Consider the following 17562-nt stretch of genomic DNA (forward strand, 5'->3'; position numbering starts at 1 on the left):
TTCCAGGACTGCCAGGACTATTCCACCAAGAAACCCTGTCTCAGAAAAAACAAAAACAAAACAAAACAAAAAACCAGAATGCATACTCAATCCCTTTAATGACCAGAAGAAAAATTTTGCTGTAGTAAGGGCTTGAAATGACACTTAGTACCCAAGGATATCTTTAAAATTAAAGACAAAGAAATCATTGTTATTCTCAATTAAGGATGATTATGATTGCAAATGGAGTAGCCTGGCTGTTTCTCAGTTAACATGGTTAAAAATAGGAACAGTTATCATTATGACCCAGTAGTTCTGATAGCTATACACTCAAAAATAACACAAACATGTTTCCACAAAAATAAATGTACAGCAGCGTTCATAGAAGCATTACTCATCATAGTCAAAAAGTGGTAGTGGAGCATACATCTAACAATTGAGAAGCAGATAAGTAAGGGCAGTATATCGCCACAGTAGAACGCTAATTGGTCATAAAATAGAGTGGTGTATGTGTAAGATGAAACACTGTTTATCGTAAGATAAAATGAAGTAGCAAGACAGACAAACCTATGCAAGAAGAAGCAGGCACCGAAAGACACGTGCTCTATGGGTCCACTTACAAGACGAATTCTGGTGCAGAGGAAGGTGAAGGAGTGAGTGTGGTACATACCAGGCTTCCTTTAGAGTGATGAGGTTTGGAACTATATAGTGGTGAGGGTTGCAATGTCGTGACTGCATTCAAAAGTCACTGAAATAGACAGTTTGAAAGAACAAACTCAATGCTACCTGGGTTATACCTCAGTATATAAGAAAGTATCAGGAAAATGTATTGCATGCCTTCATATGCCCATAAAGAACAACTAACAATTGTTGTGACCCTTATTTCTGAAAAAGCACTGCTCTCCCAGGAAAATGTTGGATGAAACAAAAATTGTCACATCCAATCTGGTTTTGCTTATTTTGCTTAAAGAAGTTAAGTTCATTCAAATAGAAATCAAGAGGTGTTCTTGGGAAGTCATGAGTGAATCTCTTTAATGCCTGTTTTATAGGGATGAGCTAGTTGAGCAGTAGCAGGCTCTATGGTTATCAGTTCTGTGGGTTTTGGGGAGCAGAGCCAGCTTATAAATAAGTTTTGTGAGGTCTTAGATTGATAAAGATGATCTATGTTTTCCATACTGTAATTAAAGAATACGGAGCACTCAATTTACAGTATTTCTGGCAAGCGCATGATGATATTTAGCTACTGAAAAATGTCACCATTGAAGATTTACCTGTTTAGAAAGTACATGAAATGATTCTTTAATTTGCTATATACCATCTATCTTAATAGTTTAATTTTTATTATTACCAATACCACCACCACTACTACAACTGCAACCACTACTACAGTTTTGGGATCTTTTCAGGTGTCTTGTAGTCCAGGATGGCCTCCCAACTTATTGAGTTGAACATGGCCTTGAATTTCGGATTCTTCTGCACCTAGATTATAGAGGTGTGCAACCAAACACTGTTCTGTGTGTTGTCATCCTCGGCGAGTACTCTACTGCTGAGCTACATCTCAGAACTACCTCCCCTTTTTGAGACAGGATCTCACTGTGTAGCCTGGGCTGGCCACATTCTCAGTCCCCCTGTGTCCTAATTTCCCATATATTGGGATTATATTTGTATGCCACCATGCCATTTAGTGGTTTTTTTTTTCTTTTCTATTTTTTTGGCCAAAATGTAATTCATATAACATAAAATTAACTCCTTAAATTTTAGAAAAAATATCTTGATTAGAATTAAATTTTTTAGAAAAGGATATGTTCTTTGATGGCTATGACTCCACCGCCAACTTGAGAATTATGCCATGCCAAGACTATAAAGGAAGTGCACCCAGACAAGATGGCTCACTCCTATCATCCTCGTACTTGAGATGCTGAGGCAGGGGGACTGCCACAAGTTACAGGCTGTGTGACTGCATTCTGAGTTCCAGGTGAGCCTATGCTACAGCGTCATATCCAAATAAAGGAAAGAGGGAAAAGGAATGGCAGGTGGAGAAGGGCTGCTTATCCTGCTGAGGAGAAACTGTACAGGGAGGACATGGCATTCGATTTAAATCTGATAGGTCCCTTAGGATTCTCGCTCTACGGAGAAAGGTGAATTGTCAGCCAAGGCAGTGGGATCCCAAAGCCACATGAAACTTCGGGTGTGTGTTGGGGGGAGAGGGACAGTGAGGTTGAGAGCACTCTGGTATCGAGAGCTTTGGGTGGTGGTATTTTAGGAACTTTAGATTTTACTCTAATAACCTGTTTTTGTTGGTGAAAACCATAATTGGATGTGTCAGATTGGTGTGACATGTCGTGGCAGTGAAGGGAACGGGTGCTGGTAGAGTTGAGTTTAGAAGCATTTAGACGTGAGCAGTGAACTGAAGCCATGACTTTGGGGTTAGAAAGGAGTGCTAAACTGTTTATTTTCACCCCAACTCATATTGAAACTGATCTTTAATGGGGTACTGTTTTCAGGTGGAGCTTTTGGATAAGTCCACAAGAATAGGATTAATGCCGTACAAAAGGAACCCCAGGGACCTTGGCCTTCCTGCATGGGGTGTAGTGGTTAAAGCTGTGAGCAGAAATTTGGCCCTCACCAAACACCAGATAGCTCAACTTCTGGGTTTTGATTTATCCAGCCTTTAGAACTCCGAGAAATAAAAATCTACAAACATCTTTTCTGTGGTGTTGCATAGATTTTGAAGAAAGAAATTCATGTAACTTGCTAAAGATCCCTGTAGATAGAAAGTTAATGATTTTACCCCATTTTCACTTCTTTTGACTTGTGATAGAGAAAAGATAGCAGCTGTCCTACTGGGAATTAGGTAGATTAAGCAAGTTTTGACGATATCTTCCTTCTGGTACATAGTTTAGAAACGGACTATTAATCTGTGTGACTACTTTTCAGCTCTTCCTTCCCGACAGTCTTTGAACTTGTTCTCGTTTGTGCATTTAGAAATAGATGAATAGTCATTTTGCTAAGGAGTAATCTTTTTGTTTCCAAATGAACCTGCACCCCCATAGCCTTTTGTGTTTCATTTTAGACTTTTGGGAAGTGGAATAATAAAAAGGAAATAATTGAGGCGTTAGGTGTTGCACTGTGCCATGTCTGTCACGTCAGAACTGTAGGAAGTCATTGTGTCCTTTGGAAGGTTTTCTTTGATTGCAGTTAGTGGTTCCTCTTAAAAGTTTAGAAGTAAACAGATGGTGACATACAGAAGCAGCTAACTAGAAAAGACAAAAGTCACATGCAGAATCTTTTTGTTTGTTTGTTTTGTAAATTTAATGGAGGCTCTAACCCAATAAAATGACGTGATTTACATAGCGAAACAATTAGTATAAGGTTTGGTTCCTCTGATGTTTCTGATAGCTTTGTTATAGGTTGGGCATTTTTAATGTATTTCTTTATACTAAGACATGTAAAGGACATTGTGATTTTACAACTGTGGAAAAACTACTGAGTTTCACAAAATTAACTTGTAAATTATTTTCAAAAGTTTTAAGTATTAAATAATGTTGTGGGGGTGGGAGCTGGAGAGATGGCTCAATGGTTAAGAGCACTTGCAGAAGGCCTGAGTCCAATTCTTGGCACTCACATGGCCCTAAGAACCACCTGTTATTTCAGTTCCAAGGAGTGTGATGCCCTGTTCTGGCCATAGGCACTACACATGTGATGCTTAGACTTACATACATAATATAAATCTTAAAGTTTGAAATAACTTGTTTATCCAAAAACATCCCTCATAAAACTTAAAATATTTTATGAGCATAAAATATAATGAAATAAGTCAGAAGTATAAAAGGTACCCCAACTGTTTCCAAAACAAGATTTAAGTTTGATTTAAACTTAGTATTTTAACCAAACATTTGTAAAATCAACTTCATTTTAGAGTATTTAAAATTACTCTTTAGTAAGAACTAGGGAGTGAAGTCTGTAAGGCACAGATGTTAAACCAGTGAAAAGTCCTCACCAATGACTCCAATACCCTTGTACATTATTCTTTTTTTTTTTTTACCACTATACTAACGAGGATGTACATTATTCTAAAACAGTGAAAAGTCCTCACCAATGACTCCAGTACCCTGTACATTATTCTAAAACAGTGAAAAGTCCTCACCAATGACTCCAATACCCTGTACATTATTCTAAAACAGTGAAAAGTCCTCACCAAGTGACTCCAGTACCCTGTACATTATTCTAAAACAGTGAAAAGTCCTCACCAAGTGACTCCAGTACCCTTTGTACATTATTCTCGAGATATTTTCCTTTAAGGTTTCTGTCTGAATCAAAACTTTTCTGGCTTCAACCTGTCGAATATATTGCTCCTTAAGAAGCAAATCTAGCTGGGCAGTGGTGGCACACGTCTTTAATCCCAGCACTCGGGAGGTAGAAGAGCTAGTTCCAGGACAGGCTCCAAAGCTACAGCAAAACCCTGTCTCGAGCCGGGCGGTGGTGGCGCACGCCTTTAATCCCAGCACTCGGGAGGCAGAGGCAGGCGGATCTCTGTGAGTTCGAGACCAGCCTGGTCTACAGAGCTAGTTCCAGGACAGGCTCCAAAGCCGCAGAGAAACCCTGTCTCGAAAAACCAAAAAAAAAAAAAAAAAAAAAAAACCCTGTCTCGAAAAATCAAAAAAAGGAAAGAAGGAAGGAAGGAAGGTAGGAAGGAAGGAAATCTATAGGAAGGCCCGTCTTTATCTCTTTCTACTGAAATCCTCTCTCCCTCCCCCCTCCCTCTCAAGGCAGAGGGTATTGGAGGTGAGGGTTTCGTTGTAGTTACTTTGCCCTCATACTCTAAATCATACCCTGTATTTGGTGGATTAAAAAAAGTTTTAGCCAACGGTGGTGGCACAAACCTTTAATCTCAGCACTCAAGAGGAAGAGGCTGGTGGATCTCTGTGAGTTCAAGGCCAGCCTGGTCTATGAAGTGAGTTCCAGGACAGCCAGGACTGCTACATAGAGAAACCCTGTCTCAAAAGAACAAACAAAAAAAAGTTTAAGGTCTATGTTTTGCAGCACTAATTATGTTTAATCTTCAAGTGTCTAGTGTTGAGGCAGGAGCACAGAATCTCTGGCCATTATTTTAGAGCGAGGACTCCTGGGCCCTCCACCCCAGTGGGCAGACACTTGGTAGAGGGAAGGGAGTTTGAGAATTAAGGAGGGGAGGGATCTGCAGAGGGTGCTGGCCAATTGATGGTCACCTCTATGTCTCGCTTTCTGGACTTGAGAGTCTCTTTGTCTGCTAAAGGTTTACCTTTTACTTAGGGTTTATTGCAACAGGAGCAAGACTTCTTTGAAACGTTCAGAGTTGGGGAAAGGGAAGTAAGGAACAGGAGTGTCTAGAGTCCCAGGGCTCTCTCTCCTCTTCGGAAGCACAGGCAGAGGACTCAGTGACTATGAAGTGACCTTGGCACCCTGTGGCACACTGCTGGATGTCCTTTGCAGTTCCGTGCTCTTGCTGGATTGAGAAGGGAACCCCTTGGTGCAGTTCTGAGCTGGGGGCTTACTCTACTACCCTAGAGCAGGGTTTGTGCCACGCAAGACTCAGTTGCTTGGGCTTAGAGGTTCCTTTTCAAGAAATAGTATCTAGCTTTTTCTTCAGCTTTTAAGTCTTTCATTGAATTGAATAATTGTGTGTGTGTGTGTGTGTGTGTGTGTGTGTGTGTGTATCTGGAATTTGTCATGAACTTTCTTGTTTTCTTAACAAAAAGCCATGCTGATCTTCTGTGTATTGTTCCAATTTAGTATACTCACCGCTGAAGCAAGTCATGTATATGGTAAATGTTTCTGACATGTTTAGGAACATTATATTGAAAATTCAAAATTCAAACTGGGTGAATTTGGCTGCCTTGACTTTTTTTTTTGTAAGGAACGTATTTAAATGAGAAACAGTTGCACTCCTCCAAAGCAAACGAAATGTTTTAGGTCATTTGTTTGAGTGAAATAGATTATAGAACTTTTGACCCCAATTTTCCATTATTTTCTGCTAAGTGAGCTATTACATAAGACACAGTAAAGAAAGAAATCTGTCATGTTAGAAATGTTAGTGTTTTAAGGTCTAGTTTTGTGATTAAGCTTATTTATCAGAGAGAATTTTAGCTACTAAAATGTATTTTGAGGCTTGAGAGATGGCTCAGTATGTGACGTGCATTCTCTATAAGCACGGACACAGACCTTGGTCCCTGTGTTTTCAGATGGGGTCTCACTCTGCAGCTCAGACTGGTCTAGAGCCTGCTTCAGCTTCCCAAGTGTTGCCATGACAGGCGGGAACCCTCATATGTATCTAAAAGGACCGCTGTTGACATTAGATTTGATTTCCATTGCTGCTGGCCTTCAGCAAGCTAGACATCTATGAGCCTTCCTATCGTCTTCAAATGGAGACCTGGGATCAAGAAAGCCTCTCCCGTTGCTTGGAAGGTGGCATGAATGTGACGTGTGAAGTATAAGTATAGTAACAGTACATAGTTGACCAATAAATGTATTGACCAAATGTTTCCTGCTTGCTATGCATAATTCTACTGAGGAAGGAAGGAGGAGGAAGCAAGCACGAAATGAATGTAGTGTATGTAAGAATATTGGCCCGTTCCTAAGCTGACTGCCAGTCAGTAGTTGTAAGCTGTAAGTTTTGTGGTTGAGGTAGGGTTTTTTTTTTGTTTTTATTTTTTATCTGTTTGTTTGAGACAGGTTCTCACTGAGTAGCTTTGGCTGGCCTGGCATTTATTATGTGAACCATAGAGCTTTGCCTATGTCCCAAGTGCTAGGGTTAAAGGTGTGCACCACCATACCTGGCAATATTGAGATTTTAAGTCAGTATTATTAAAGGACAAGCTCAGAAAGTAATGATGTAAAATTGTTCATATTCTGTTTTGCATATAGTAAGACACTGATTTTAATTTAATTTCAATGCATTTATCCCGTTAGCCAATAGAATTTGTTTGCTGCTAAATTTGTTTCAACTGCTTAAGACAAAAAGCATCAGTTTTCAAAACTTCATTTTTTTTTCTTAAATAAGATACAAATTCATTGTATTCTACTCTGTGAAGTTTTTGTCGGAGGGACTGTTGTGTTTGGCACAGTGTGTTTTCCTTTAGGTTCGTTTACAGAGTAGCAGATTGTTCTGATGACTCTCAGTGTAGAAATTTGAATGGAGGAAAACTTTTCCAAAAGAGAAAAACAGTCTCTTGGTGACATTGGATTAGCATTAATTTACTGTTTTGCTTTCTGTAAACTTTTAACGTCAGCTCACATTTTTAGACAGAATGGTGACTTTTTATGACTTTAGCTGTATGATGTGTTCAGAATTTGTTTAACGAGTAGGGTATTTTTAGTCACTTATATTTATGACTTGTCATGCACCTTGGAAATTTTATTTAAAAATCCAAAATATTGAAATGTGGGTAAGAGAGTTCCAAGTAGATGATTGTTGAATCAGATATGAACTCTTCAAAACCTTTGCCCTCACCAGTGTGTAGACCTCATCTCTGGTATTGTTCCTGATGATCAGTCATGCTTGATAATCCAGTTGTTTTCCAACAACATCTGATTATACTTTACAAACTTTGAACACATTCTTGAATTGAAGACAAGCAGGCCGTGTGAACAGTTTTCTTTGCTGATGGAAAGCTGTCTGCATTTTGATTGAGCTTTAACATACGTAGCATAACTAAGGTAGAGCATCCAAATGTATGGGGTGGGGTACCGCTGAACTTTGTAGATGAGTTTCCTGCAATTATTGTACTTCATTTTCCAAAGCATTTCAATGAGGTTCCTTAAGGAGGGCTTCTTTCTAACAGTGTATCTTTGCGCTAAGGGTGAACCTAATTGGAGGAATGTGCTCCACTAGTGAGCAGTTAAAACTGGCATTGAGTGATGTGATCAACATCCCTTCCTCAGTCTGCAGTTCTGGCAGCTTTTGGGTGTAAAGTCTTTCCATGACAGTACTCAGGTAGTTGGGTCTTGTGACGACATAAAGAGATCTGTGAAATGATTATAAATAGCCAGAAGTGGCCTGACTGAAACTTAACAGATGGGAGAGAGTCTTTGGAGTGGGCTCATGCTTGCTGCCAAATTGCAGTGCTCTCCTGTCCAAATGCAGCCACTAGCCACATCCATGTGACTATTGGACATGCAATGTTGTAAAGTACACAGTAGATTTTTAAAGACTGATTATAGAAAAGGGATGTAAAATACCTTAATTTTAAAATATTGATTATTTGTTGAAGTGAACTTTTGGTGTTTCTTTGAAATTAATACATTTTATTAAAATTAATACATTTATGCAATGTTTAATACATTAAAATTGAACTTGTAATCCCAGTGCTAGGGTAGGAAGTGCAGTGATGGAGACTGTTCCCCAGGTCTCATCAGTCAGCCCATCTAGGCAAAGCAGTAAATCTCAGGTTCAATTAGAGACTGCCTCAAAAATGAATAAATAGGGAAGTAAGAGACCCCATTGAGGAAAAATATCCTGACATTAACCTCTTGCCTCAGCATGTACCTGAGTGGGCAGGCATGCCTGCACACAGGTTACAGAGTGCACCCCCAAACCCCCATACAAATTAAGTGATTGCTTTTAACTTTTTTTTTTTGGATGGGACTCTCACAGATTACCCTTGACCTCATGATGATGGCGCCTGCCTCACAATGGCTTGGATTATAAGTATACATCACTACCGCTGCTTTTGTTGTTTGTTTTCTAATGTATCTACTAGAAGGTTAGAAGCATGCATACGCCTCTGTGGCTCACATCTATTTCTGTTGAACAGTGCCGCCATAAAGGAAAGAGTCCTTGCTGTGCTCCTTACAAATGGGACCTGGAGAGATGTGGGAAGTGTGGGCTCAGGATTTTCAGGCTTGCAGAGTATTCCAGCCGACATGTTTGGCCATCTTGTATAACAAGTGCTCTTTTGGGGACTGTTACCAACATACAGCTACTACCTCTCTGTTCTGTAACCTTCCCCTTTTTCTGTTTAAATAAAAAAGGAAGGCTTTAACCTTAACATAGCAAAATTACATATAACAAAACAGTTATCAAGTAAAAGTTACAATAATCTTTATCATAACTAAGGAAAACTATAACTATAACTAACTATTCTTAACTCCATCAAAGACTCCAGAAAGATACAATATTACCTAAGCAAACAAGAAAAAAGCAACTTTCAAACTCTAGAAATGACAGAGACATCTCGCTGCCTGGACAGTCACCCAAAGTTTCTCTGTACCATTGGGGTATCCATCTTCGGCCTACAGGCCCATAGTATCCAGAGACATTTCCATGAAGCAGAACATTTCAAAGTCAGTTCAGTCACTATCTGTTGTTTCCTGCAGAATGTCTCGCAGACTCTTTCATGAATCAGGAACCCCGAAAGATCATCTTACCTTTAGGCAAGTTCAGTAGTCCTCTCTCTGTGGGTTCTCTGTGTCCAGTTTATGCAATAGTTCAGGCAAGAACAGTTTCTTGCCCAAATGGCTATCAAACTCCATAAGGATCCTCTTCGATGCCCATCTTCTTCTTGAAGTAGATTGGTGCTGCCAGGAGCAGAGTGTCTCATTGTCATGAAAAGTCCTAAGTTATTAAAACATTTAATAGCATATTCCATAGTCTTTGAAAGATATGAAGAATGCCGATCTAACTGAAATATATATCTATATATCTAGAAAATCTAACTAACATGACTACAAACTTGACTATTATTAATGATTATCCATTAACAACCTATATACATTACATTTTTAAATGAACTACACAATCACAATACCTTAATAAAGATCAAAAATACATATACATATAACAAAATTGACCCTAAATATCAATAAAGCAAAATCTATACTAATGCAAATTATTCATATCTATATTATATCCCCCTTTAAATGTAAAAGAACGTTTATAAACCATATTTGGGAACATGGGCGCAGTTTTTTCTCTCCAAACTGCTTCCTGCTGAATGGGGGCGTCGTTAATTAGGTCTTTCATGGTATAACCTGTGTGCTAGTTTCATCTCAGTTGGCAGCTGAGCGAAGCAATTTTCTGAGGGTGTTCATGCAACCTTTCAGGAGGACGTGGTCCATCATACCATATTGGTATGGATGCAATCCATAGAGTCTCATCATCTGTGAAAACAAAAGAAGAATCTCTTTTCCAAAAAGGAATAGGAATGAAAATATCATTGCCAAATGATATGGGCTGGTTACCACTTAGGGTCATTAACTTATTTTCCTCCAGGCCACCCTCTACCCCTGCTTGTTACCTGGTGAGTGGCTCAAATGTTAATGCTTTGTTAATGTTTTCATGTTAAAAATTCAAAGAAAATTGTATATGTTACCTTGCACAACATGTTTTGAAGTAGTATTACACAGCAGCTAAATTGACTGTTTACATGTGCCTTACCTATTTTATATACTTAGTCCTTGTGGCAAGAACACCTCAGATGTTTTCAAGAGGGGCCTGAGGTTACCGGCAGCCTTGTGAGCAGGGTGCAGCATCAGAAGCTGTGCGAGAACGTCCTTCTCACCATGGGATCCATCCCTGAAAGTTCTTCAGGGGACTCTGCTACATCCAGCAATATCAAGTCCTGGACTCCAGAGACCAACCACACAAGGAAGGGCCTTTTATAGTCAGAATGTAGGAGTGAAACAATGGGATAAAATAAGCGTATTGAGCTGTATAAGCCTTGTGTAATCCTAGGTCATCTCTAAATGGCCAGGTCCCTGACACTGTTGTGCTAAGAATGAGCAGACGGAAATGTCAGCGTGCTGGTATGTTAGCTGCTGAGTTAGAATCACTATGATTATGCTCTGAGTGCTGAGCAGGACTGGATGCTGCGTTTGCTCAACCCCTGCTGTCTATACTGAGGTTCAAGTCTGTGTTGCTGACTTTGGAAAGATAAGAGAAAAGGAAAAACAGAGATATTAAAAACGTAAAACGAGAGCAATGGTGATGATGTCTGTGCAAGTTCCAATAGTGGAACACAGCCAGGCACAGTGCCGTACGCCTGCAGTGCGGCTTGAGTAGCCAACGCAGGAGGATTTTACACAGCCAGGCATAGTGCCGTACACCTGCAGTGCGGCTTGATTAGCCAACACAGGAGGATTTTGAGTGTTCAAGGCCTGCATGGGTTTCAGAGTGAGTTTGAGGGAAGAGAGAGAGATGGGGAGGCACAAAGTGCAAAGCATAATATTACACTGTATATGTAATAACATTATAATATATAGAGCTATGTAAGCCATGATTATTGTTATTTCAGAAAAGAAACTGGTGTATTAAAAACGGCATTTCTGACTAGGTAGAGTGGTTTTCTAAGTCTTCTAGTATCCTAACTGTAGCTTTAGGAAATTGTAGAATATGAGATTATCAGATTCTGTAATTGTCTTCCCTATTCATCCTTTCCTTCCTGACTGAGATTATGGCAAACTTAAACACACTCTGTTGATACTCATATGCTATACATGTTGGTATTGTTCTTATATCATTTATTATTTATCTGACGTATCGTCTACCTGAAATTTTGTTCAGAGGAAAGGAACATGCACCAAAGAACATTCACATTATGATTAAGAGAAGTGAGAGTTAAACTGAACGGCCAACTTAAATAGGGCTGATTTGGCTTCCATCCCTAGGCTTTATAAAAGAGACAGTGGCCGCCTTGTGGGTGAGGGGAATGTGAACCTAATGACTTAATTCAGTCATTCATCCCTGTAGCCCCTTTACAACTTGATTTTTTTTCTGGTAGGTCAATTACATGTTTGTATGCATGATGTTTCTCTGAGTGAAAAACCCTGTTGAATGGCTATTATTGAAGGAAAGATTTCAATATATTCATAGTAATAATAAGCTTGGTTTTCATTTCTGGGTGACTCATGATCTTCAGCTTCTTACCAAGTTAGTGAAGGGTTGCTATAACTACCAGATGGCAGGCTTTCCCAATCCAGTGTTAGGTGCCAACAGACGAATAACAGAATAGACGTATGCAGAGTTAAAGCACAGTATTGGAGTATTATCGAAACTGCTCATCTAGTTTAAGCTGCAAATTTAAAGAAGATACATTCAATACATTTGTGTTATGATATAACTATTTAGTTTTCAGGACAGTCTTAGAATGCATCTTTAGTGTGTATTCTATGTAAAATGCTGTGTGTGTAAGGAGTATTTGCCAAGTACTGATCAAAATTTACTTGGGATCCATCCAGCTGGCAGATCAGATGGGCTCATTTCTGGAGAATAGGATTCATGGTGGAAGCAGTGTTCTTGCAATGTAATTACTTTAAAATTAGTTTGTTTATAATTAAAAATTCTCAAATGCTATATTAAAAGATACACAGTGCAAACATGAAATATCTAGCAGAAATACTTCATGCTCATGTTGTCTTCTTACTGCTAAGCTTACAGAAGAAGATAGGAAAATAAATTATGGTGAGTTCGAGACCAGCCTGGTCTACAAGAGCTAGTTCCAGGACAGGCTCCAAAGCCACAGAGAAACCCTGTCTCGAAAAACAAAACAAACAAAAAAAAAGGAAAATAAATTATGTACTATCCTCAGGTGCTTTTAATTTCTACGTTGAGTTCCTAGGATGATAGCTTGCTTCTATATAGGACTCTACAAACAAGTTGCTGTGTCTGTGTGGAGAAAGTTGTAGTCATGTTAAGGTGAGCAGGTGGTTGGTACAAGTGAAAAAGCCCACAGATGAGGACTGGAACTTAAGAATTATTGTGGACCATTTTATGTCTTGGTGAGCTTTACGTAAGTATAGTAATACACCACCTCTTCACTCTTTATGTCCAGCGGGTCATTTCCCATTGTATGTTCTTACCTCATTAGTTTTAAGATTCCTCATCAAAGTAGCTCCAAGCATGTTAGGAACTACTTTCTTGCACCTTCTCTAAAAGGTTCACAGTGCACCTTAGCATAGCAAAGAAGTGCTGCTGATGGGCAGACCTCTTTGTTAGAATGCAGTGTTTTCTCCAGCATCTCCAGTAAAATCAGTCCCTGTGGTAGAGCTCGTGGTCTTGGAACATGTGTTGGAGAAGCAGTGCTATTCAAGTTACAGGTTTTCACAGTTAGGGTTTATTGTGCTTACTTTGTTCCGTGAAAATTCACACAAAACATGTAGTTATTGCATTAGTATTTCTAAGACCATTTTACATACAAATATTTATTTTCTGTGAAATATTAATTTCTACAGGGAGTGCTCTTGAATTACTATTGACATATCCTTACTTGGAAGTATTTTGATGCTTTTTTTACAGTTGTTCTTTTTTTTTTGGATTTATTTATTATGTATACAACATTCTGCCTCTATGTATACCCGCACGCCAGAGGAGGGTGCCAGATCTCAGTACAGATGGTTGTGAGCCACCATGTGGTTGCTGGGAATTGAACTCAGAACCTCTGGAAGAGCAGCCAGTGCTCTTAACCTCTGAGCCATCTCTCCAGCCCGTGTAGTTGTTCTTTTACTTAAAAATACCATTTACTTCTGATCATTTTTTATACTAATTTATAAAACTATGTGTATCAAAGGATAAATTAAAATATAGTTATTTTAAACTTAATGATTACATTAAGACATGTCAATGATATTTAAAGTAGACTATTTTATTTTGAATTGAAAGGAGAATTGAAGATTTCAGTGTTCCAGAATACTGCTTTATAATCAGTTGTATTAAGTGAGGTTTTGAAGTTCATCCTATACAAAAACTTAAAATGATATTCAAATTAGAGATATGTACATACACATGTATATATTATACACACACACACATATATATATGCATGCATACACAAACACACATACACCAAAGCTTAGTATTTAGGGTCATTGAGTATGTACATCAAAAATTTTAAGCAACATTTTGCTTTACATGAATTTCTTAAAAATGGTATATGAGGGTTTTTGTTGGTTGGTTGGTTGGTTTTAATTTAATAGCTAAATGTGGATCCTGAGTCATTTCAGGGTTGGAACTTATGCCTTTTTGTGAGTAATAGAAAATCCTAAGTATAGATAAGCTAAATTGAAACCAATGTATAAATTAAGTAAATGAAACAAAGACGCTTAACTTACTGTGTGTCATGTTTTGAGATGTGTGGTTTATAGCCAACTTCCTACCCCAAAGAAATCATTTTCTTTTCATTATCCACCATACCAAATACTGAGATGGTGTCTTAAATTCATTGTATTTAGGAAATTGTGTGTGTGTAACTTTGGCTTATGTTGTGGAATATTACTTAAACTATGTAAAGATGTGTTACATTTGTTTGTGTTGTATTTGTTTAATTACGTTAAAATGTGTTGGATTTGTTTGACCTTGCCTGCCTCAGGCACCCAATTGGTCTAATAAAAAGCTGAAAGTCCAGTAGCTAGGCAGGGAAAGGACAGGAAGGGCTGAGAGGGAGAGAGAATAAATAGGAGGAGAAATCTAGGCTCTAGGGGAACCAGAGGAGAAGCCCAGGGCTAGAAGCCAAGCAGCCTCCAGCCAGCCAGAGACTAGAAGCAGTGAAAGTAAGACACACAGAAGGAAAGAAAAGTAAAAAGCCCCGAGGCAACAGGTAAATAAACAGAAACAGGTTAAGTTAAAAGCTAGCCAGAAAAGAGCCTAAGCTAGGCCAAGCATTCAAAACTAAAACTAATAGTAACTCTTCATGTCATGATTTGGGAGCTGGTTGGTGACCTAAAAAAAAAAAAAAAGCCAGGAGGTACAGACTTACATTTGCTGAATAACTGAAATTGGTGTTTTAATGCAAGGCCATACTTAGGACTAAGCCATCAGATGCTGGGTTGAACATTGAGGGTAGAAACATTTCTTACAGAGACATAAGGTGTTTTCTGTATATTATGGTGGAGATTTCTTTGTGAATTTTGCCATAGTTTTCTTTCTCCATGCCTGAACCAGAACTAAAGTAGTAGGTGATTATCCATACTGTTTAATTTGTTCAGTCCATCCATCCTTCCTCTCAGCAGCCCAAGCTGCTGTATCTTCACTAATACTGCCGGCATCCTGTATCCCCAACCCCACCCATCCGTAGTCTATGTTTTTAGGTAATTGTATTATAAGCCAGCTTGCTTGCTGGCCATTTGTAGATATCTTGGCAGCTGTCTGTTTAGATCTGGTACCCCCTTTTGTTTAGCCAAATTATTTTCTTTGTGCTGTTCTTTATGAATTCTGCATATTCAGTCAATACTAACTTTCAAATCTCTCTCTCCGTCTCTCTCTGTCTCTCTGTGTCTCTGTCTCCAAGTTTCCTCCTTACACAGACCTGTTTTCCTTACTGTGCCAGAGCTCTTAGTGTGCTCACTTTTGCTTTTGTTCCTGTGATTTTGTGTTTTACCTCCTTCCCTTTTATCTGTTACAAAGTCAAAAAGTGTTTTTCTTGTTTTCTTGTAGTAGTTTCATAGTTTCCAGTCTTAGAGTCTTTAATCTGTTTTTAGTTGATTGTTTTATTTTTTTAAAGTGGTGTAGCAGGGTTTGAGGTACCTTCCTTTTGCAGGTGAAAGATGTGGCCTCTCTTCCCTTGGAGTATTGAAGGATGAGAGAGGATGGGATCCATAGATCGGTCGGTCAGTCTGTCTTTCTTTCCTTTCTCTTACTTTCCTTTCCTTTCCTTCCGTCCCTCCCTCCCTTCCTCCCTCCCTCCCTTCTTTCCGTCTATAATTCTGCACATACACTATCTCTTCTGTCATATGCTGCCCATGATGGTAAGGTGTGAAAAATGACTGCCCAGAGTGTGAGTAGTGGAGAATAGAGTCACCAGGGCCATCTTTGAACTTTCTAACCTCAGATGTTGATGCTGTCAGTGATGGCTAATCTTCAGTGTCAGCCTGATTGAACTTTGAGTCACCATGGAAACGTGCCTCTGAGTGTGTCTCTGAAGGTGTTTCTATAAAAGTTTAGTTGAGGAGGGAGTACCCACCCTGGTCAGCATCATCCTTGGGGCTAGGCTCTCAGACTAGATAAAAGAACCATGCTTTGAGCAGGATTTTATCTTTCTCTGCTTCATGACTGTGGACACAGTGTGACCGCTTGCCATGCCTTTCCCACATGACACACCTCCAGTAAGCGCAGATAGTTCCCTCTCCTTCAGTAGCTTTTGTCAAGTATGTAGTCACAGAAATGAGGAATGTAGTCAGTATACTTCCTTTAAGCAAACCATTAGGGAAATAAATTTTTTCTATAGATATCCAAATTCTGTCATATTAAAAAAAAGCATGTTAGATATTGCTACCCTGAATGAGGTAGGTGAGCATATATGGAGTATTTAGTGGGATTATGTAAAACTTTGTAATTTTTTATGCAGCATCTTAGCATGCAGCTCTAGCTGGCTTGGAGCTTGAAGTCACAAATCTGTCTGCTTTTGCTTTCTAAGTACTGGGATTAAAGGGGTGCACCTCCACTTCCAGCTTGATAGTGTAAGGCTTTTGTCAAGATGAAAAGGTAGTTTAATGGGCTAGTTTACCTGAAACATGAGTGAACAAGTGGACACTGTCAGGATCACAAGGCACACATGTAGTAGAATCTGTTAGTTTATGTGTAGTTGTACAGCAGTACAGTAATTTTATGGTTATCACCTATTATAAGTACTACTTAATTCCTTATCTAACTATGCACTGTCCTATTATAACATAAAGCAGATAATAGATTTATAACAAAGATTATGCCACAGATATTTAGATGCCATGTTCTTTGGACTATATTCTGTATGAAATGGAAAGGCATTGAAAGATTTATAGGAAGTGGAGAGATGTGGTCAGGTTTGTGTTTTTAATATCTTATTTTGGCAGTGATATTGAGAGTAGCTGGAGAGTATAAGGCTGAGGTAAAAAGATTACTGTAGTATTCCAGAGAGACAGAATTAAGGCATGAAATAAATCAGTAGTGTCCAAGAATGGGGAAGGGAAAGCTTGCTTAAGAGGAAAAATAATAAAGTCAGAAGAACTGGGAGGTGAAGGTTAGGTTGAAGGTCAAGTTGAAGTCCTGGTTCAGGCGTGGAGGAGAAAACTAGGGCAAAACTTCCTACTTCTCTCAGCCCCTCTCTCCCACCCTCCTTCCCGCCTCTCACCTGTGGATAGTGGGAGTTGAGTTGTTTAGCACATGAAGGTCAAGACACTGGGGCAGGAGTGGGAACTCTTAACAGGCAGCTGGAGACACAGATCTGTGAAACAATGGCAGGAGAGGTGGTGGCTGGAGTTGTGGCAGACAGGTGAGGCTCTTCAAGGTGGGTGTGCAAAAGGACACTAAGGACAGAACTTGAACACGTACCTTTAAAACCACAATCCAGACTTAAGATAGTGCTTCATGAAGGTCCGTTTCATCTACAGCCCTGACTGAGTCATAGAAACGAAATCCGTTCCTAAGCCTGTGCGTCTTTGTCTATAGAATGGAAGTAGGGCATCCATTTTCTGCTGGACTAATTTCACATAGGTTATTCATGTGCATGGCACGTTTCCACAGATGCCCTCATAACTGTGGGTAGTTCCTGCTGCTCTAGCACTCTCTTGTATAAGAAAACCCTCAAACGAGTGTTGTTGTTTTATCATATACCTCCAAAAGCGGTCGCCTCACAAATA

The 17562-nt window shown here is 39.2% G+C and overlaps 1 protein-coding gene across 6 annotated transcripts in view; it reads left to right on the plus strand.

The window, feature by feature from the left end:
• Window positions 1–17562, plus strand: part of Add3 (adducin 3) — a 112858-nt gene that overhangs the window by 15870 nt on the left and 79426 nt on the right. The gene's annotated exons all lie outside the window — the stretch shown is intronic.

Source organism: Microtus pennsylvanicus, chromosome 5, assembly GCF_037038515.1.
Source record: "Microtus pennsylvanicus isolate mMicPen1 chromosome 5, mMicPen1.hap1, whole genome shotgun sequence".
Taxonomy (NCBI): domain Eukaryota; kingdom Metazoa; phylum Chordata; class Mammalia; order Rodentia; family Cricetidae; genus Microtus; species Microtus pennsylvanicus.